Source organism: Periplaneta americana, chromosome 7 (genome assembly GCF_040183065.1).
Source record: "Periplaneta americana isolate PAMFEO1 chromosome 7, P.americana_PAMFEO1_priV1, whole genome shotgun sequence".
NCBI lineage: Eukaryota > Metazoa > Arthropoda > Insecta > Blattodea > Blattidae > Periplaneta > Periplaneta americana.
Window position 1 is genome coordinate 146059922 of NC_091123.1, and position 19409 is coordinate 146079330.

Here is a 19409-nt window from a genome sequence, read left to right on the forward strand (position 1 = left end):
GAACGCTCACATTTAAATACATTTGTTTTAACATTTTTCCGTTCTCGTTCTCGTTGCCTTTTCCGTTCCCGTTTTATTGTGAACCAGCCTTTAGACTTTAAAGAAGGCAATTTGATAGCGAAGAGACGAGATAAATTTCTCACATCTGCAAATTAAAAACAAAGCAAACAAAAAAAAACACCAAAATATGCAGATTTTCAGATAATGTACAAAGTAAGAGACAATAAATAAAAAGACTTCAATAAAACACAAGGATACAGACTTAATAGCAGACATCAACACTGCTAAACCTTTCTCAAAATTCTACTGTCAAGCTAAAATAAAAGATCCACAGCTACAAGAAAAGGTCCACGTGTCAAAATGAAGTCTGAAGTTGTTAAAAGAAAACTCACAATAAAGGAGCTAACAGATTCAAACAACCTTTATCAAAGTTCCATTTTCAAATTATGATATTTCTGAATATTAACTCCTGTTAGCATTTAAGGACCTACAGAACAAATTGAATTTCCTGAAGAGAATATCCATGCTGAGTTTATCAACTACCTAGGAAAACATGCTAGCACATCAATATTCAAGTGGTTTAATAAAATTTTAAAGGCATGTAACAGCCCATCACAATGAAAGAAGGCAATTTTATTGTTATACCTATTCTAAAGAAAGACAAGGAATCTTCTTCTATACGTAACCTATAGACCCATCTCACTAATAAATTAGCATTATAGCAAAGCCAACAGAAGGCTAGAAACAAACTACATTATGGAAAATTAACAAACTGAATTTAAGATAAACAGCTCTACTAGTTAATTTAGTCAACAGCAATGGACGCACTACATAGGAGAAACATTCTCACAGCAGTATGTGGACCTCAGAAGTGCTTATGATTCAGTTTGGGAAGAAAACCTTGTAGCTACAACTTTCAAACGCTGGTATTCGCTTCCATATGCTCACACAGATCGATTCTTACGCCGTGAAGTATATTTTGGAGCAGCTATAATGAGTCATGGTAATGAGTACTTCAACCGTTTTATCACAAACTTGGTCCAAAATAGTCGTCTTTTACGAAAACAATCGTCATTTATTCAATAATTTATAGTACTACTTTGGATCAATGCAGGATAGCAGATATTTGGAGTCATATGTGGATTCCCAGTTTAAAACTAATAACTCCAACAAAAGAATAACCAAAGAGCTGTTACCACTGCTATAAGTGTGTGTGTGTGTGTGTGTGTGTTATTTATATGTGTATGATTTGATAACAAAAGTTAAACCGAACCCAGGAATCAGCTATCTTCCCGATGCAGACAATTCGATATTTTGGACAGACTCCAAAACTGAAAATAGCAAAAACTAAGGCAGTACTAAACATGGGCCTAACTCTTGAAGCCTAATGTGATAAAAATAACATACGCAAATTTAAACTTGTCAAAAACAAAATTTCAGTATTTTTCTTTGACCCACCAAAGCATTAGCTCTGTGCTGAAACACAAAAACGCCAAAATCTCGCAGACATCTTCACATATCTTCGTTTCACATTTGACAATTAACTAAGCTAGAATCCCATATGGAAAAACTCGCATCACGATCACAACAACGTAATGCCTTGAAGCCTTTAGCAGGAAGCATATGTTGGGAACAGCTCTCGCAACATATCAGTAACATCATACTGTTAGCTATACTGCTCTGCAGCAGATAATACTATCAACAAAATTGAAACAAACCAAAATCAAACTTTGTAACTGATATCAAGAGGGGGGAAAAAAAACAAACTTCAGTGGATGCAATGCTTATGCTCACAGGGATGCAACCATTGCGCATTAACAATACAAGAGAGGTCACTCTTTCTCTACGAGACGTATTATATCCACAGACGTTTTATCCAGGTGGTCTCAAATACAACATTTCAAATATCTATAAATCACTTCCGAAAAGCATCAATGCCACCGGAAAATGTAATTCAGCTGTGTACTAGGCATACCATGTCATGTACATAGTCCAATAATTCAGTGCTAAAAATGAAATGGATGGAACTTGCTTAGATTTTCCTGACCTCCTTCTAGAAGGAAGGAATGCTTGGCCTAAGAAATAGTTCAGGAACATCTGGGTTTTAATGTTACTGGCCCTTAAAACTATATTACTGAAGTTACCCTGAATACCAATGGTTCCATATCTGCACTGATGGGTCAAAAAACGCAAACTACAAAAGTGGAAGCAAAGATGTATAGTAATCTTTTTCTGTTTTATATGCCAATTGGAGAGCTTACGATGATGAAACTGATGTTATAAGAATAGCCTTAAACCAGCTCACCCAACATCCAGAGAAATTCCGTAATGCTGCCATCCTTTCAGACTCAAAAGCAGCTAATCAATTCCCTTCCTGCTTCAGTAGACATTCAAAGTTGCCACCGTACTATCCAGTTCCTCAAGCAGAAAAACGCATTGCACTACAATGGATACTAGGTCAATGTGAAATATTTGGAAACGACCAAGCAGACAGACTAGCAAACAGGATGCTTCACTATCTCAAACCTTCTATAAATCCAAGTCATATCAGTCTGCAAAACTATGTATCAACAGACTGTACGAAAAAAAAATCAACCTACAAGAAATAGAATCCAGAACATCTCAGAAGTTGTGAAGGATATCAGTCACATCAACACTAGATAGAAGAAGAAAGGAAACACTGACACTATTCCACCTCAATACTGGTCATGATCTCCGTGCAAAAAATCTTTTTCGCTTTGAGATTATGCGAACACTGGTGATGATATGGACTTCCTACACCTTCAAGTACAGTATGTTCTGCCTTGCGCCTCCTCAGAAGTAGAAATACACCGATAAGCTAGACTCTTGTTCATATTTCTTTGTTAAATATGCTTATTTATGGTTAATGATTTTTATTAATGTACACTGAACGGTAAAAAGAATGGGCCGACTTTTGGTCGATAGAAATGCTAAGTTATATCGCGCGGTTCACTCGTGTAAACGTAACCCACTGCAAGGCATTACTGAGGTCTCTCTTCATTGAAAGTCGTCCGTCTATAATCTAGTAAACCTTATGAGCTGTGTGTGGCCCAATGGTAAGAAGTCTGGCATCCGTACTAGAGATTGTGGAGTTCGCCTCCCGGTACGGTAAAATTATTGATTTTTACTTAATTTATTAGTTCAAATGTGAAATGGCATTTGTTATCAAACTTTTTTATGCCTGCCTTGTAAAAATATTATTGCCCATCACCTGTGGGCTATTAATAGGAGAGACCAGGCCTGTATAAACAAAAATACTTGTTTCACATCCTAAAAAACCTGACGCATATCAAACACAAATAAATAATTAAATTAACAAACAAACAAACAATTTGTTAATATATTAACAAAAAAAGGCCTATGGTGAGGACTAATATCTCGTCCATAAACCACCTGCGTCAACTGTCCTCTTTCTGCGCGGCATGGAGTCCACAAGATTATGGAACAGGTCTAAATTCTTGGCCATCTCCTCCCACGCATATAGAACTTTGTCCCACAATTCCTCAGGTGTCCGAACGAGTGGTTGTTCTGCCCAATTAGAGCGTAGGATCCTTTTGACTGCAGCTCACAAATTTTGAATCGGATTCATATCTGGTGATTTTGGAGGCCAGTCGACTGGGTCGACATCACGCCTCCTCGTAAACCATCTTTGAATCCGGTTGGCGGTGTGTATCGGATGATTATCCTGCTGGAAGAAAAGTGTTCCTTCTGGATATTGTTTTCGGGCGGAAGGGATCATTACATTTTGCCAAAATGTGTTCGTGGACTTCTGCCGTAAACCGACCGTGGATGCGTTCCAGAAGTCCTGCCCCATCGTATGACATCCACCCCAACACGCGACCCTCACGCAACCCGACCTGTTAAGTCGTCTCGCGAAGCGTTCATCGTATCGGTGGCCATTCATACAATAAACTAGGGCAGTACTATTGTTGCTATTGCAGACAAGTACCTCGTCGGAGAGAATGACATTTCTCCAATCGAAGTTCTGTCGGAGAGTAGCATACGCAGAATAACCTATGCGAACCAGGGCAATGAGTTATTGTTTCTGTGCCATCTTCAAGCGTAATGACGAGACAGAACGTTTTATTAACAGATAGCAGTATTGCTTGAAAGAGAGAGAGGGAGGTTTATTATTTATTAGAGTTTGGGCATATTCTAAGAGATATCGCCACATAATTATAACTTTGCGAGACACATATGATGGCAAATGTGTAATTAAAAAAGTAGGATTGGGGGAGATTCGAACCTTGAGCTACTACTATCAACTTGTTCAATAGACCAATGCCGTAACGACTTACGCTACTGTACTTTTTATATCGGTTCGGCATAATACGTGGTTTTCCTGTTCATATTCGTTCCGGTTGATTTTTTATTTGTCAATTGTATTATTACTTTGCTCTTCAAGGGCCCTGATGTATCTAGAATCAACCCGCCATTCGATTACATATTTTAGACTCTTAAACAAAATACAGCAAATTTAAATGGTTTAATTATGTGTTACCTAGTGAACTACGGCTTTGACGAGACGAGCATGCGCAATGTTATGTCTCTGGAACTCATAAATTGTCAGCGGCTCATTCTTCTTGCCGCTAAGTGTACCTATCACTAGATAACAAATAAATACATACATTTTACCGCATTTTGAATGGTAATTTATGATCAACGTTCACGTAAAGTCTGGCGTAACGTATGATGCCTTGAGGAATAGTCCTGTAGCCTGAACCGAACCGAATGTATGAAGCATTCTTTTTGGACTCTGTATTTCATACAAGGAAAAAAATTAACCATCTCCATTCTTGTAGCGTTTCACGTACATCACTACAATTATGTTCTGGTACTGAAATGGCTCACAGATATTGCGCACGAAACAAATCCAAAGGGAGAGCGGGCAAACGATCAGCTAGAAGCCGACAGTTTTTTTCGATAAGATTGATGATTTCAATTATTCATGTGTCATTGAGTCAGCATACATCGTGCACATGTGTATTTGCACAGTTTCAGATCAAATCCACAAAGTGTTCAAGAGTATTAAATAAGTGCCGTACTTTAATTATCCTCCATCGTCATCCACTTTCAAGAAACGAACCCGTCTACCCAGAAACTCGTAATTTTATTAAATGATATGAAGTATAAAGAAGTACAGTAGTTTCAGATATATTACCTTTATGTCATCTCTCTTAAAATAATGGACGGATTTTGTTCAAATTCAGTACTTCGTTAATGAACATGATATATAATAATTATAGTAAAAAAAAGTGAATCTATATTATATACCACAGAACACCAATTAATCTGTCACACTGGCAGCAAACAAAAGTCATTGTCAATTCAGAGATCTCAATACCACGTGCAAGTATTTACATCCCTTAATTCTTTCGTTGGACAGATTTTAGTTCATTGGAGTACACAAATGTATAATAATTAATAGCTATTTAACACTTTTCTGGGCCTTGCACTACTTCAAGATAGTGTGAATAAAATTGTTGGCGCTGTAAGATCTTCCATAGGCCTACTGTCATTATGTCACTTTCTCCATTGTTATGTTTCTGATGCTGCTTCCACTTTATTCTCAATAGCATTAAGACCTGTTCTTCTAGGTAGGCGTTTTGATGCTGATGGACCTCAAGTTTTTATACTGAAATCCTAAGTATAACCAACAGTGCTCTTTGTAAAATTAATTCCTTTTTTATGGACTTTCGTTCATTCATAAGGTGGAGGACATAGAAGAGTGACCGCAAATATTTTTAAGAGCGATTCTTTGATTATCCTCCTGGCGCAGGTATTGTGGCCGTTCTTCTATACTGGAGGGTGTGGAATTTTTTGGAAAATCACAGCTAAGAGTAGAAATGATTATGGTTTATTTTACGACACTTTATCAACTGCGGTGTTATCTAGCTTATGAATGAAATGAAGATGAGTCAGGGAAATGTGACAGGGGTCCAGCATCGAAAGTTACTCAGCATTTGCTCTTAGTGGGTTCAGGAAACCTCGGAAAAACCGTCAATCAGGTAACTTTTCCCCAAAAAGAACTTGAACTCGGACCCGCTCGTTTCGCTTTGTGAAAGTACCGAATGAATCATGCTACAGTTTTCGTTCGGTGTTCTTTTTACACTAATATACTACGTAAACCAAATCAATTCATCCGATTGTTTCCAAACTATTGTGAGATTAGATCCACCAAATACGAAAAGTTTCTGCTTTGCAATGGATTGTAGTTACCGTGGTAACAAACTTCAGCCGAAAGTCGTTAAAAATCAACACAAACGAATCTAGGCCAGAAAGTTGTATGGGATAGAGTAAGTCAATAGTAACGTTTCATCTCGCACCCAAGAACAATGCGAAAATAATTAACATATTTTACACAAGACTTCATCGCTGGGAATTCATCTTCAACAATTACTGCTATATCCGTGCTTTATTAAATAATCAACGAAGGGCACAATCAGTAATTTTACAATCTCCTACTGCAATATTATTCAATACTGCTGGGATCGGCGCACACCCAGCTACGTGATGAATTTGGAAAGATACGATAGATAGCTATTTCCCGTTACAGAAACCATCTATAACGGCTGGGAGGATCATCGTGCTAACCACAAGATTCCTTTGTTCTGGTTGGACGGTCACTTCTGCTACGACATGCAAACGTGAGGCCAATAGCTGACTGGTCGGCCTTGGTCCTTCATGGGCTGTCGCGCCACGGATTTAATTCAATTAATGAACGGCGAAAAGTCCTGAATACCAACAAAAATGATGGTAAATCAACTCTTTGGACTCATACACTGACCGAAATTTCATGAGAAAATTCCTTCTCCACAAGCACTCGAAACAGCGCACATTCCGCTAGGTATCTTAGTCCTAGGCATACCTTAGACCACGACGCTACGGCGTCTATCAGGCCAGTACGGAATACAGTCATGTATCAGTCCAGTGTGTAAGGCTGAACGGTCAAAATCGGACACGGGTAAAATGTCCACAGAAAATTAAAAATACACAAGACCTTCATCGCATTGTTACACACGATTTCTTTTGTGAAACCATCTCGGTTGTAAGGGAAAAATGTAAGGTTTTAAGACTACAAAAATCCCGATAACAAAACCCCACAATTATTTTTGCTAGCTTTAATTTATATATGTTGTTTAGTCAACTGTCCGAAGACAGGTCTGAACCCCAAGCGATATCAAGAAGGCACCACTTAGGAGCCAAGCAGGCCATTCCCCCTCCATTGCATACATCGCCGATTAGCTACATATTACACTAGTCAAACTTCAGATGCATACAAACAACAGTTCTTTCTCTGACATATTGTCAAGTGAGATGCACTGTCTGATAATAGATCTACATATCAGCCAGAACCTCAATCAGAGGATAATTTAGATAATAGCATTAATAAAACATCAGATTGAGAAAATGGGCTTTTTAATATATTATTTAACGATACAATGACCTACGAGATTACCTACCGTCGATGGAATTGTTAATGGCGAGTCGAGACACAGGATTCGCCAAGGAATTGCCTGACACGCGCCTTACAGTTGGGGAAAATGCCAATAAGAGTCAGCCAAAAGGGATTCGAACTCCCGCCAACCGAAGTCTCCAATCACGAGTCCAACTCGCGACCATCTCAGCTACTCAGGCGGTTGAATATATTCATTAAGGAAGAATTCAGAATGAAGTCTGAATGCATGTAGTGATTCTGTACTCTTCTACGGCGCAATCTAATAGTGATACTAGATACGTGTACACCTACGCAGTTTCCAGTTCATGAACACCTACCCTCTTTCTTCAAAATTCCATATTAACTTTACTATGTCCAAGAATTGAAAGCTGGATTCTTTAGACAGGTTCAAAACTAATAACTTCAATAAGGAGTCTGAAAATGTGTGACGCGATCGATGCTTGCATAATAATTTTTAGATCCTTCTACATTTCAGCCTATTCTACGTCAGTTTTCATTATCAGTCACGTGCTTCGCTTTCGCTGTTTAGCATTAAAGACTGACAGTCAGTCACAGGCTCGGAGAGCGAACTATGTTAATATGCCTACTCACGTTAGAGCTGCTTCCCATAGCAAAACTGTGAGGTACGATATATTATTATGTTTTCAAACAGATCGGTAATTTCACTGCAAATGCACCGAACTGTATATCAGATTTGATTTTAGTGAAAAAATATTTCTGCAATGTACAGAGGAAATCTTGCTATGACTACGGTATATTGTTGGTCTTGAATATTACACGAAGAAAATCAGCAAACCTATAAATCAATTTCATGTTTTAACGTTGCCAACTTCTACACCGGGGGGGGGGGGGGGGGTTCTAAAAAAACCGCGGCGCGAGGAATTTTAGCTACCTTAAATTGCTTCAAATCAGTGTATAAGTTATAAGTCCATTTAACAAGACTGTTTTAAATGAAGACACTGGATTAGAAAAGAACGCTTGGGTCGTCATCCTGGAGGACTTAGCATTTGAGTTACAGCAATTCCAACAAAATTATACATTAAGAGCAAAACAATATTACACAGACAATTCCCGCATCGTAGGGCTAACGCGAATTCAAGCGTACAGCAATTTCGTACGTTTTCTCACTATCTGCGTTAAACTACGTTTTCGCCTCCTTCCGTAGATCTTTACTTTTGCATTATACAAAGTATTGTGATGCTGCAAAAATTGACTTCGGGATTCGCGAAAATACAAGCTTTAAGCATCACTTTTTGGGGTTATATCGTCTGCGTGAAGTACGAGATGAAAGAATAGATCTAAGAATGTGATGTAACATATGGGATGAAATTATCAGAAAACCGGTCCGTTTGAGTCATGGAGTAAATTCGTAACTTGCAACGGCATCCCCTGCTTGATGGTTTCTTCCTACTTGCTTAGTAGTTCCCTCTTAACCCCTGCTGTGTAGGCCTAACGTGGTGCTACCAGGTCGTGTTCAAACGTTCGTGAATTCTTTCTTGCTAGCATGTCGTACAAATAGCTCTACAATTCGTAGCAAGGAAAGACAGTTGATTAGGAGAAATGGTGAACATTGCGGCCAGCAAACATCTAAAAAGACGTTACTTATCCCAACTGACAAAGTAAGAGAGAAAGCAGTGCATTACTGTATTTTAAGGTTTATTACTCTGCTATAAAAAATCAGAGAAGAAAATCGGGAGTATTCTCATACCCTAATCGGAGTACAAAGTTTTCGTCACCATGCTATACAGTAAAAATTGTAGATAATTGTTATAGCTATCCATGACAACAAAGCATCACCATGCCGGAAACTATCACTTCTCTTAAAATGGGAGGGGGGGGGATTTACAGTATAGTCAATGAACTATTATAAGACATTAATAATACTAATAATGATAACATACCGCTCCTACTAACGTTTCATAGGTTCAGAGCATAAAATTGCTATTAGCATGGAAAAAAAATGACTTGTTTAAAAATTAGTGCTGTTCATCGATCAAAATATTTAATCGATTAACTATTTGAATTTAATCGATTAATCAAGTTTTGATCGAGTTTAAAAAATGTTTTAATATACCGCTACTGTAACACACAATTATTGTTAAATTTAACTTGTGTTCGGTGATAAGCATAGATATATGTATTGTATCGTAATATTACAAAACAACTATTTCAATTATTACTAACATATTTATTATTGTGTCAATTTCTCCAGGAACTTTTGAGACAAACATAAATAACAAAAATTATGAAGACTCACCTAGTTAATACTGCTTCATCCATGATTTTAAACATGTGAGTGCATTCACATGCTCCAAATTAAGTGCCGCTTTACGTTTAGTAACAATGTTTCTTGCATCACTAAACATGAAAAACATTTTTTCTATCAAGCATTTCTCCACGATCGTTCAATTTAAATCAAAACGTTTCACCGAGTTTAAATCTCAAATTCTCATAGGTATGACATAATGGAGTTTACACTTTTCACAAACCACAGAAAATTGATTTATTTTTCTTTGTCAAACTAAACACACAACCTTCATATACAAATTGCGGTCGAAACAGAAGACTGGCCCCTATTGTAATCGAATTACCCTGTTTTAGAAAGAGAAGAAGATAGTTACGCTCTCACTTGCACAGTGTAGACATGGCTATTTTATAAGGGATGAGGGGGACGAATCCCAGAAAAGTATGTATTTCATATGCTAGGAAGATGAACTGACAACAAAGTTTTCTTGGAAAACCATAAAACTTGATAAGAGTTTCGCATTGTGTTTCAACTTTCAATAGAAGTAGACTAGGTCACTGTCCTCATATCTCCATCTCTTTCTGAATTGTTTATGCAAAGATTTTCTCTACGCTACCCGGTTTACAGTTAGAAAATAACAGTACTATTGTGCTTTTAAGTAAGCAATTTCTGAGAGAGAAATATTGTCGGAATTTTTAGTATGGGTTTGTATTAACAAAATAATAATTAATATCAATTATAACTGATTAGTTTTAATCGATTAATATTACAACAGAATTAAACATACATATGGTGACAAGAGTTACTACATGAAAGTCTCTAACAATTCATATGTGGATACTAATTCAAGAACTTCAGTTTCTTTTTAGCGACGAGAAAGATTTGCATAAATTACGGGTAACTAAAATATGACTGTGTAATTTCCGCACACACTTTCCAAGACTCCAAATGACGACTCAACATTAAACTGGTTTCAATTCACAGTGCACTGAACACGTTACTAAAATTGACAAGGTGCATTTACGTTTTCAAAGAGCATGTTTTATGAATAAAAAACGAGCAATAAGATGTTTGAAAGTTCCCTTGCTGAAATTCTAATTTAATGTGCTACTTCTAAAATACAAAATAAGAGAAATAAATCTTAAAATCACTCAAATGATAAAACTATTTCCTACTGGCATCGAAAAATACAATCTTAGCTTCAATAGTAGCAAAACTAGTAGCACGAAATCCTCAACCCCCCCCCCCTCGCCACGTACCTTTCTACATTTCTGACCGCGTCTACGTATTACTCTCGCGAAACGCGATTTCTCCTGAACTACTGGAAGCATTTTATCCATATTCAGTATCTACAACTGAATTTACCCGGGGATAATGGCTTGAAATGTAACATTTTTGTGAACAAATATAAAGTAATACATCTTCATTTGAAATCAAAAGTACAAAATGGCGATGAACTATAAATCTATCCTAACGATTGATTAATAAAGTCTTTACGGTACTATAACAAAATTAACCCTCGAGACAATTGTTTTTCCTTCTTCTTGCATAAAATGAAATGAACAATCCAGTCAGTCTACAGACCAATATGTTTTTGGAAAATTATACGCAGAATTATTAAAACAGTACTTTTACCTCCGAATATTACAAGTTCAAACAGTTTCTTTACTACCATTAGAGGAGGGCTTCATTGATATTGTAGTAGCATACGCTTAAGTGAACCAAAGGAAAATCTGTAACCTATACGTAGTTTAACATTCATGTCGTAATGCCGACTTTGAAAATAGAAAATTATTGGAAACGTATACAATATAGTTCACATATAGGTCTAGCTATTATATGCAATTTTTTTTAATTATGCACATCTAGTTAAACAGTAGTTTATAAATTTAATTAAATATCTTTTTTTTATTTTTTTATCATTCCTCCTCTCTAACGCTTTCTTTAGTCCCTGCTTTCTCATCTTCCTGACACTTTTCTTTTAGCTATATCTGGAATTTTCTTTACCGAAGTCCACGTCTACATCATATGTCGCATGAGCATAAGACGAGGCCTTTATAAAATTTTGTACACAATCTTGAAAATCCCACTGTCCCTTTATAGAAGGAATGCATTAAGTTGTGAAAGAATAGTTTTAAATCTACCGATTTTTGTTTTATCTCGACAAGCTATGTAGTATCGATGTCATATTAGTCCACACTGGTCAACACCTAAATCCTATGTTTCGTGTTGTAACACAAGTCTTCGGTATTTTCAATCAGTCTCATTCTCTGTCCGGTTCACAGATGGCCCACACAGAAGATTGATGAAACACCGTTCTAACGGGATTAAAGTAACATTAACTCAACTTTTCTTTGAACTCGTTGGTGTAACGAAATGTGTGTGTGTCACTATTGTATTGATTAAGGCTGGTTGAGTGCAAGAGAAGGCCTTATAGCCTGAAATCTGCCAGCGAAAATAAAACATTCTATTCTATTCTAAAGACTGAATATACACATTTAAAACTTCCCATTTATTAACAATATTCGAATTCTCAAGACTGCATCAAAATTATCAACAATTTAAACGGTATTACTTTTAAAGTGTGCGCAATTTTAAAATGCAATAAACATTCTTTAGAATGGTTTCTGAATCCACTTCCAGAACATTGGTTGTAGTTTTATTTGACATTAAGAAATGGTAGACCCACTGAAGACATTGACACGTGGTTATACGACGCAAAGGGAAAGAAAACCGAATTACTAGCGTAATGCCTCAATGTGCAAACATGCATCAGACTGAGACCAAGTATGACAGCTCCAAGCTTGGAGCTGACGCGTAAATACGAAGGACAACGCCATACGTTCACCTCTTCAGTCTAAAATAAAATTGAATTCGTGAACTTGGAAGAAGATAACTAGGCTAACCAGTAATGAGTTTCGTATTTGGAGGTCCGAGATACCCGAGGCTGTATATTCTATCGATTTAAGCAGGGACATAGGCCTACATGTTCGATTCAAAATCCTACTGTTTACCAATAATAATAATAATAATAATAATAATAATAATAATAATAACAATAATAATTATTATTTAGTTCTTATAGCCCATTTCGTTTTCTCATTGCTGCAACAAAAGAATTATAAACATTATGCATTTACAAATAAAAGGACTCTCGTAATGTGGTCAATATAGCGAAAGGACACCGTTTAAGAAGGACAAGGAAGACGAAACGTATCTAATCAACCCTATGAGAAGGGGAACAATTCAACTTTTGTTGGGGACGGAAATAATAATAATAATAATAATAATAATAATAATAATAATAATAATAATACCGGTAATTTAGTTCTTATAGCCCATTTCGTTTTCTCATTGCCGTAACAAAAGAATTATAAACATTAGGCATTTACAAATAAAAGGACTCTCGTAATGTGGTCAATATAGCGCAAGGACACCGTTTAAGAAGAAGGGCAAGGAAGACGAAACGCATCTAACCAACCCTATGAGAAGGGGAACAATTCAACTTTTGTTGGGGACGGAAATAATAATAATAATAATAATAATAATAATAATTTAGTTCTTATAGCCCATTTCGTTTTCTCATTGCCGTAAAAAAGAATTATAAACATTAGGCATTTACAAATAACAGGACTCTCGTAATGTGGTCAATATAGCGCAAGGACACCGTTTAAGAAGGGCAAGGAAAACGAAACGCATCTAACCAACCCTATGAGAAGGGGAACAATTCAACTTTTGTTGGAGACGGAAATAATAATAATAATAATAATAATAATAATAATAATAATAATAATATGGAGCACGCATGTCGGTGGGTACCACAAAGGGGTGCGAATACCTACCCTAAACTTGAAACACATTAATGCTACTGTAATTATATTCAATACAAGTGGATGACGTCACACGCGCGTCATACGGCCGACAATCAATGCGCGGTGCTACCATGGCAACGGATCACATCTCGCGTTGCCAGGCGACCGCTCGGGAAGAGTTGGGGAGGGGGCGCCACCGATACATAAAAGCTAATACAGTGCACACAACCTGATCGAGTTATGCACGTGTGCGGGCCAAGCCGGCCGCAGCGCCCACCCACGCGTCACGTCGATCGATTATCACACGTGCTCAATTTTATGCGCGTCAATTATTCCAACTGAATTGCTTCAAGATTCACAGCTCCTAGGCAATTCAATGCGAGTATGACAGCAAATCGCCCCTGGAAAAATATTACGCACACACGCATACCCACTCAAAATACAATTATAATGACCTCTGATAAATACAACACGTGCTTGCTAGATACCAATTTATACATTCAAACTTACGTAAAAACAATATTACTGTAGAGTTCATTTAAATAGAGTTACTGATCTTTAATATTTTATGTGACATTAAATACAATCTAAATCAACTGTAAGTGGTTACTAGGATACGAAACCGTGATAATACTAAAACTGACGAAGTTCATTTTTTTACTTGATTAAATACAATTTTATTGAATCTGGTCTTATTATGTATGTATATCAATACAACCATATTGCAATGAGGTTGCTGATATATGTATGAAATCGTGTTAATATCAAAACTGACATTAGGAAATCTCTCTTAAGTTCACTTTATTTACATTATTAGTTAAAACTTAATCTCAAGAGTTATCTTGCGATGTGATTGTTATCATGTAAACTGAATATGATTGATAAGTCGCGTCCGTACTAAAATCGCTGTAGTGTTCATTGTAGTATCATTATCAATTAAAATGAATTTTAGAGTTCATCTTTATGCGTTTACTAAAAGACGAAATCAAGATAACACATGAAACTGACATAAGAAAACTGACTTACAGTCAGTCTTATTATGTGCCTTACTTACTAGGATACGAAACAGTGCTAATACTACAAGTAATACACAAGTGTAGCACATAAAAAGTCGTTTATCAACGCTGTGTGTGCTGCTGTGGGATGTCAGGTGACCGCGGTGGTTGTGATTGTCTTATGCATACTACCTGCAATTCCAACACCGTCTGACGACGCCTTCCTTCCTCACACACTATGCCGGTAGCAATCACACTGTATTTACAAAGTTATCCAGAATCAATGATATGGTGATATGGAGCAATGGTGAAATGGAAATGTATGACTAAACCTACCACAACCGCTTTTTGCACAAATAATCCGAAAGGATATGCGCAACAAAACGCTTGACACTTAACAACAAGTACATACATACTGACCGTGCGAGTGCTGAGTCCACTCGGCGGTACCTGTCTGCCACACACTGTCACACGCTCACTGCACTCACTGCACTGAGTGGCTTGCAGAGCGCCGCGACCGGCCGGTCAGGGCACGGGGCGGGGGGAGAGGGTCGCACAACAGGTAAAAATAAAACTTGTGTTGTTGAGGCGAGCGGCTCTCGCTCTCGGATGGAGGAATGAATCGCGCTGGCTTGGCCGAGGACTGAACCTACGTACTCAAGGTTGTACGTGCTCGCTGCCCCCACTCTCGTCGCTACGTATCCCCTCCATCCGCCGCCTCGCTACCCTGGACCGCGCGTCGCGTCCCGTCCCGGCCCGGCCAGACGGTAGGTAGCTGCCGGATCAATGTCTACATGGAGCCCTGGATCAATCGCCCTATCTTCAGGACTCGGTCGCCCCACGAACCCACGTTCTCCCGTCTGCGGACGGGACACGAACCCGGCTATCACACATGTCCTCTCTGTACATAATAACCTCTTTATTGACTTCGTAGACGATGCATTCATCCAGAACAAAAAAATTTATTTTTACGCTGTAAAGATAATTTCGAGATTTTTGTGAAAATATGTAAATATATACGTGAAAGTTACCCAGCATTTGCTCATATTGGGTTGAGGGAAAACCCCGGAAAAAACCTCAACCAGGTTAACTTGCCCCGACCGGGAATCGAACCCGGGCCACCTGGTTTCGCGGCCAGACGCGCTAGCCGTTACTCCACAGGTGTGGACACGAATTATAATATTCCATATTCACGAGCCAAAAACATGCAAATGCAAAGTCATAGCTTTTTTTTTTCATTAGAATAAATTACATGCATAAAACTGTTGTTTTCTTAATCAACTGTAACTGCTTCCATCCTGATTGTATATTTCAGTCAAACGCAGAAGCGCTGGGCTGAACAGGCCTCCTGCCCTCATTACACCTGACAAATGGCACATGGGGACGTGCAGCGGGTTCACTAACCAACACACAAGTGCTAGTAAAATACATACGCACGCGAAAAAAAAAAGTTGCGTGTTCGATTCCCAGGAACAGCTGTATTTTCACAACATTTCTTTTATGTTACACATTTATTTAAAGATTTTAGGGGTTTTATCCATTATTCCGATGTTTCAGGGTCAATTACCAAGACATACAAAGGTCAACCGATGTGTTTTACACAACCCAACAAAGGAAACCTGCGTCATTCATGCCCTTTCTACAGTTATAGTAAGAGACATGATATCAGTTAGCCATCTAGTACAGAGGTGTTCAATTATTTTTAAACAATCGTGAAATTATAACTTCTGAATATGTCTACATAATTTGACAAACGTAATTTTAAATTCTACCATAGAGTATGCACAAGACGATTGTACACAATGAACATATCCAACATGCATATTATATCCATGTCTAGATGAATGAGTAACATCTCATCTGTGAGATTACTACTAGCAAGTTACGTATTGCGTATCTTTCATAAAAACAAACTGATGAAATTATGAGGCAATATGGATTAATATAACTTATAAATGTCCATTAGAATTAATATGAAATACAGTACATACAAAACTCAGCGACTGTATGTCTTGGTAGGTTGCTCCTCAAATTAGTCGGTGTGATTTCATAGTGAACTAAACGCCAGTTCTGAAAAAAGGAATGACTTAGGTCTACTACCCTGCCTTAGTTGAAGTTATTTTCAACATCTGCTTGTGCCTAAGTAGCTTTTTTTTCAAAACCAACATTTTGGCACTTCGTTCAGTATTGACGGGGATTCAGTGTGTGCACAATAAACATACAAAACATTTAATTTCCGCAGTGAGTTATATAAAATGGAAAATGACTGTGTATTTAATATTTAATGCCAAGAATTCTAAGGTAATATACTTATTGGGAAGCTTCACACCATTGTCAACAGTTCAGTTCAATTCTTGTATCATTGTTTCACTGTCCATGACATTTGATAATGTCTATGATTTATTTTCTTGTATTCAAAAGATGTACCTAAATGAAATAATTTAATACGTACCCAAAGAATATTAACTTTCTTTCTCTGGATTACACTAGAAGGCATTCTGTGTAACCTCAGAATTACTCGTATATTCGAGTTAATTTATAAACGGCTATGACTTACGTAGATGTTCGTATTTTTTTTTAATTTACATAATGTAAACTAAAATAATATAATATAAATTTACGTAACATAATATGATTATTTAATAATTTGTAATTATTTTTCTATTTACTGAAGATCAGCATTTAAAATCGACATGAATACTACATTTTATAAGAATCTGCTTTGGTTCACTAACGTGAAACACGTGTTTATGATGAGAAACGCCAATACTGAATAGATGTTAGTGACTGGCTGGGTCTCACCTATCTGCTACGAAAAGTTGAGATATTTCCGCATGTAACAATTTACTCTGCGAAACAGATGGGTTTGGAGGATATACTAAAGAGCTCATTCCATTTATTGATTTCACCTTATACAAGAAATTAAATAAAAAGAAATCCTTTGTCGATTTCAATGAAAAGCAGAATTATAGGCCCTAAAAATGGCATTTTAGGCGCCTAAAATACTCAAACTCCTTTATTTAGGCTCTGTAAAATAAAAAATAGGCTTTATTTCTGTTAAAGAACATCACTAATATAAGATTCAAAATATTTATTTAATGCAAAATTCTAGGATTAAAAGAAACTTCCACACATTTCACATTTTACAACGGTACACATGCATACACAAAATGACATTCTGTCTTTGAGTTACTGTTTTTCATTCACCAATCACATTTCCATAGTGTGCTCCACAGTAGATGATTAGCACCTATTGTGGCTATTGTGTCACTCACTGCTGTACTTAGAAATGGTGGGAAAAAAGGAAGGAGTTGTTATTTGTCTTGGAATGTAAGAGAATGCTTATTCAGGTACAACCCAACGAGTTTATGTTAAATTGCTGACAGGCAGAGGAAGATGATATAATAATAATAATAATAATAATAATAATAATAATAATAATAATAATAATAATAATGTGTCCCGCAGGAGTTCTTTTACATGCCAGTAAATCTACTGACATGAGTCTGTTGCATTTAAGCGCAATTAAATGTCACTTATCCGAGCCGGGATCGAACCCGCAACCAGAAGGCCAACGCTGTACCGACTACGCTATGCAGGCCGACTAAAAGTTGGAATTTTAGGATTGAAAGATTGTAAGAATGAGAAGGGGTGGTCCGGAGGTACTTCTCTATTGTGTTGTTCACTGCTAGGAAGGAGTTGTTATCCGTCTTGGAATGTAAACGATACAGGATGTTAAGAAAACAGTAAGCTGTTAAGAAAACAGTAAGCAGTAACGAAAAATGATGCAAAAATTAAAAAAAAAACTTAAGAATAGGCACTAATGTCGAAATAGGCATTTTTAGGCACTATAAAACCTCTTTATTTATACCTATATTTCCATGAAAAATGTAAATATTAAACCTCAAGCCTGTATGTATCAAGGAAAAAAATGTTTTTTGCCTAAATTCCGCTCTGTAGTGATAAGTTACTACTGAGCAGTGTAGGCCTACGCCAAAAATTAATAAAATTTGACATATTATATATGGTGAACGTGATATAACTATGCAGACTGAAGGGGGCAATAGAATACATTGAAATACAGTGAAACCTCTTCTTATGGACACCCCCAAGATACGGACACTCATATACGGACAGATTTTTATGTCCCAACTGAAATAATATAGAAATAACGATAAATTTAACTCTCGTTTACAGAAACTCTCAGACACGGACACGGACAGCTGTTTCACAGCTTGCTTTACCTCCTGACTGCGGACAGAACTTGGATTTTAAAGACCCAATGTGTTACAAAAATGGAAAATTTGGTTTTGAGAACTCCACAGAAATTCCTTAACATGAAAGAAGACAAGGGTCTCGTAGGCTACCACTAGTCCAGCCGGCTACCCCTTGTTAACTGGAAGCGGGTGGATAAACAAAGTCATAATATTTAACCTGTCTGATGGGTCCAAGGTTTCCGTGATCGTGAAATTGTATTCGACACATGATAGGGTTAGTAGGATTATTCTCTTCACTTCAAACAGTTCTGTTTCGAGAGCCATGGCACCTGAACGTAAAGGTTAAGTTGAAAACTGTAAATTACAGTACTGCATAACTGTAGACCTAGAATAAAATTGCATGACACAGTACTGTATTTTCCTTTTTCGGTCTTATCTACTGTAGTTCAAAGTTGGAAAGAATTTACTGTAGCACAGTATACTTTATTTAGAATTAAACTGCAGTAATATACTTTATTTAAAGCGTGAAGGGATACATATTGCATATAATAAATTTACTGTTACACTGGGGAGCCTCCCTCCCAATAAAGGACACCTCCCAGATGAGGACAGATTTTTACGTCCCTTCGATGTCCGTAAATGAGAGGTTTCACTGTAAAT

The 19409-nt window shown here is 37.1% G+C and overlaps 1 protein-coding gene across 15 annotated transcripts in view; it reads right to left on the bottom strand.

Moving 5' to 3' along the window:
• mub (poly(rC)-binding protein mub) overlaps positions 1 to 19409 on the bottom strand; it is a 155149-nt gene that overhangs the window by 74078 nt on the left and 61662 nt on the right. The window contains exon 1 of one of the 15 annotated variants that reach the window (XM_069831468.1): positions 14953 to 15552. The exons of 13 other annotated variants lie outside the window; for them this stretch is intronic. The gene's annotated coding sequence lies outside the window, so the exon portion shown is untranslated. Of the gene's footprint in view, positions 1 to 14952; positions 15553 to 19409 lie in introns of those variants that run through there. One more of the 15 variants, XM_069831464.1, reaches the window with a different exon arrangement.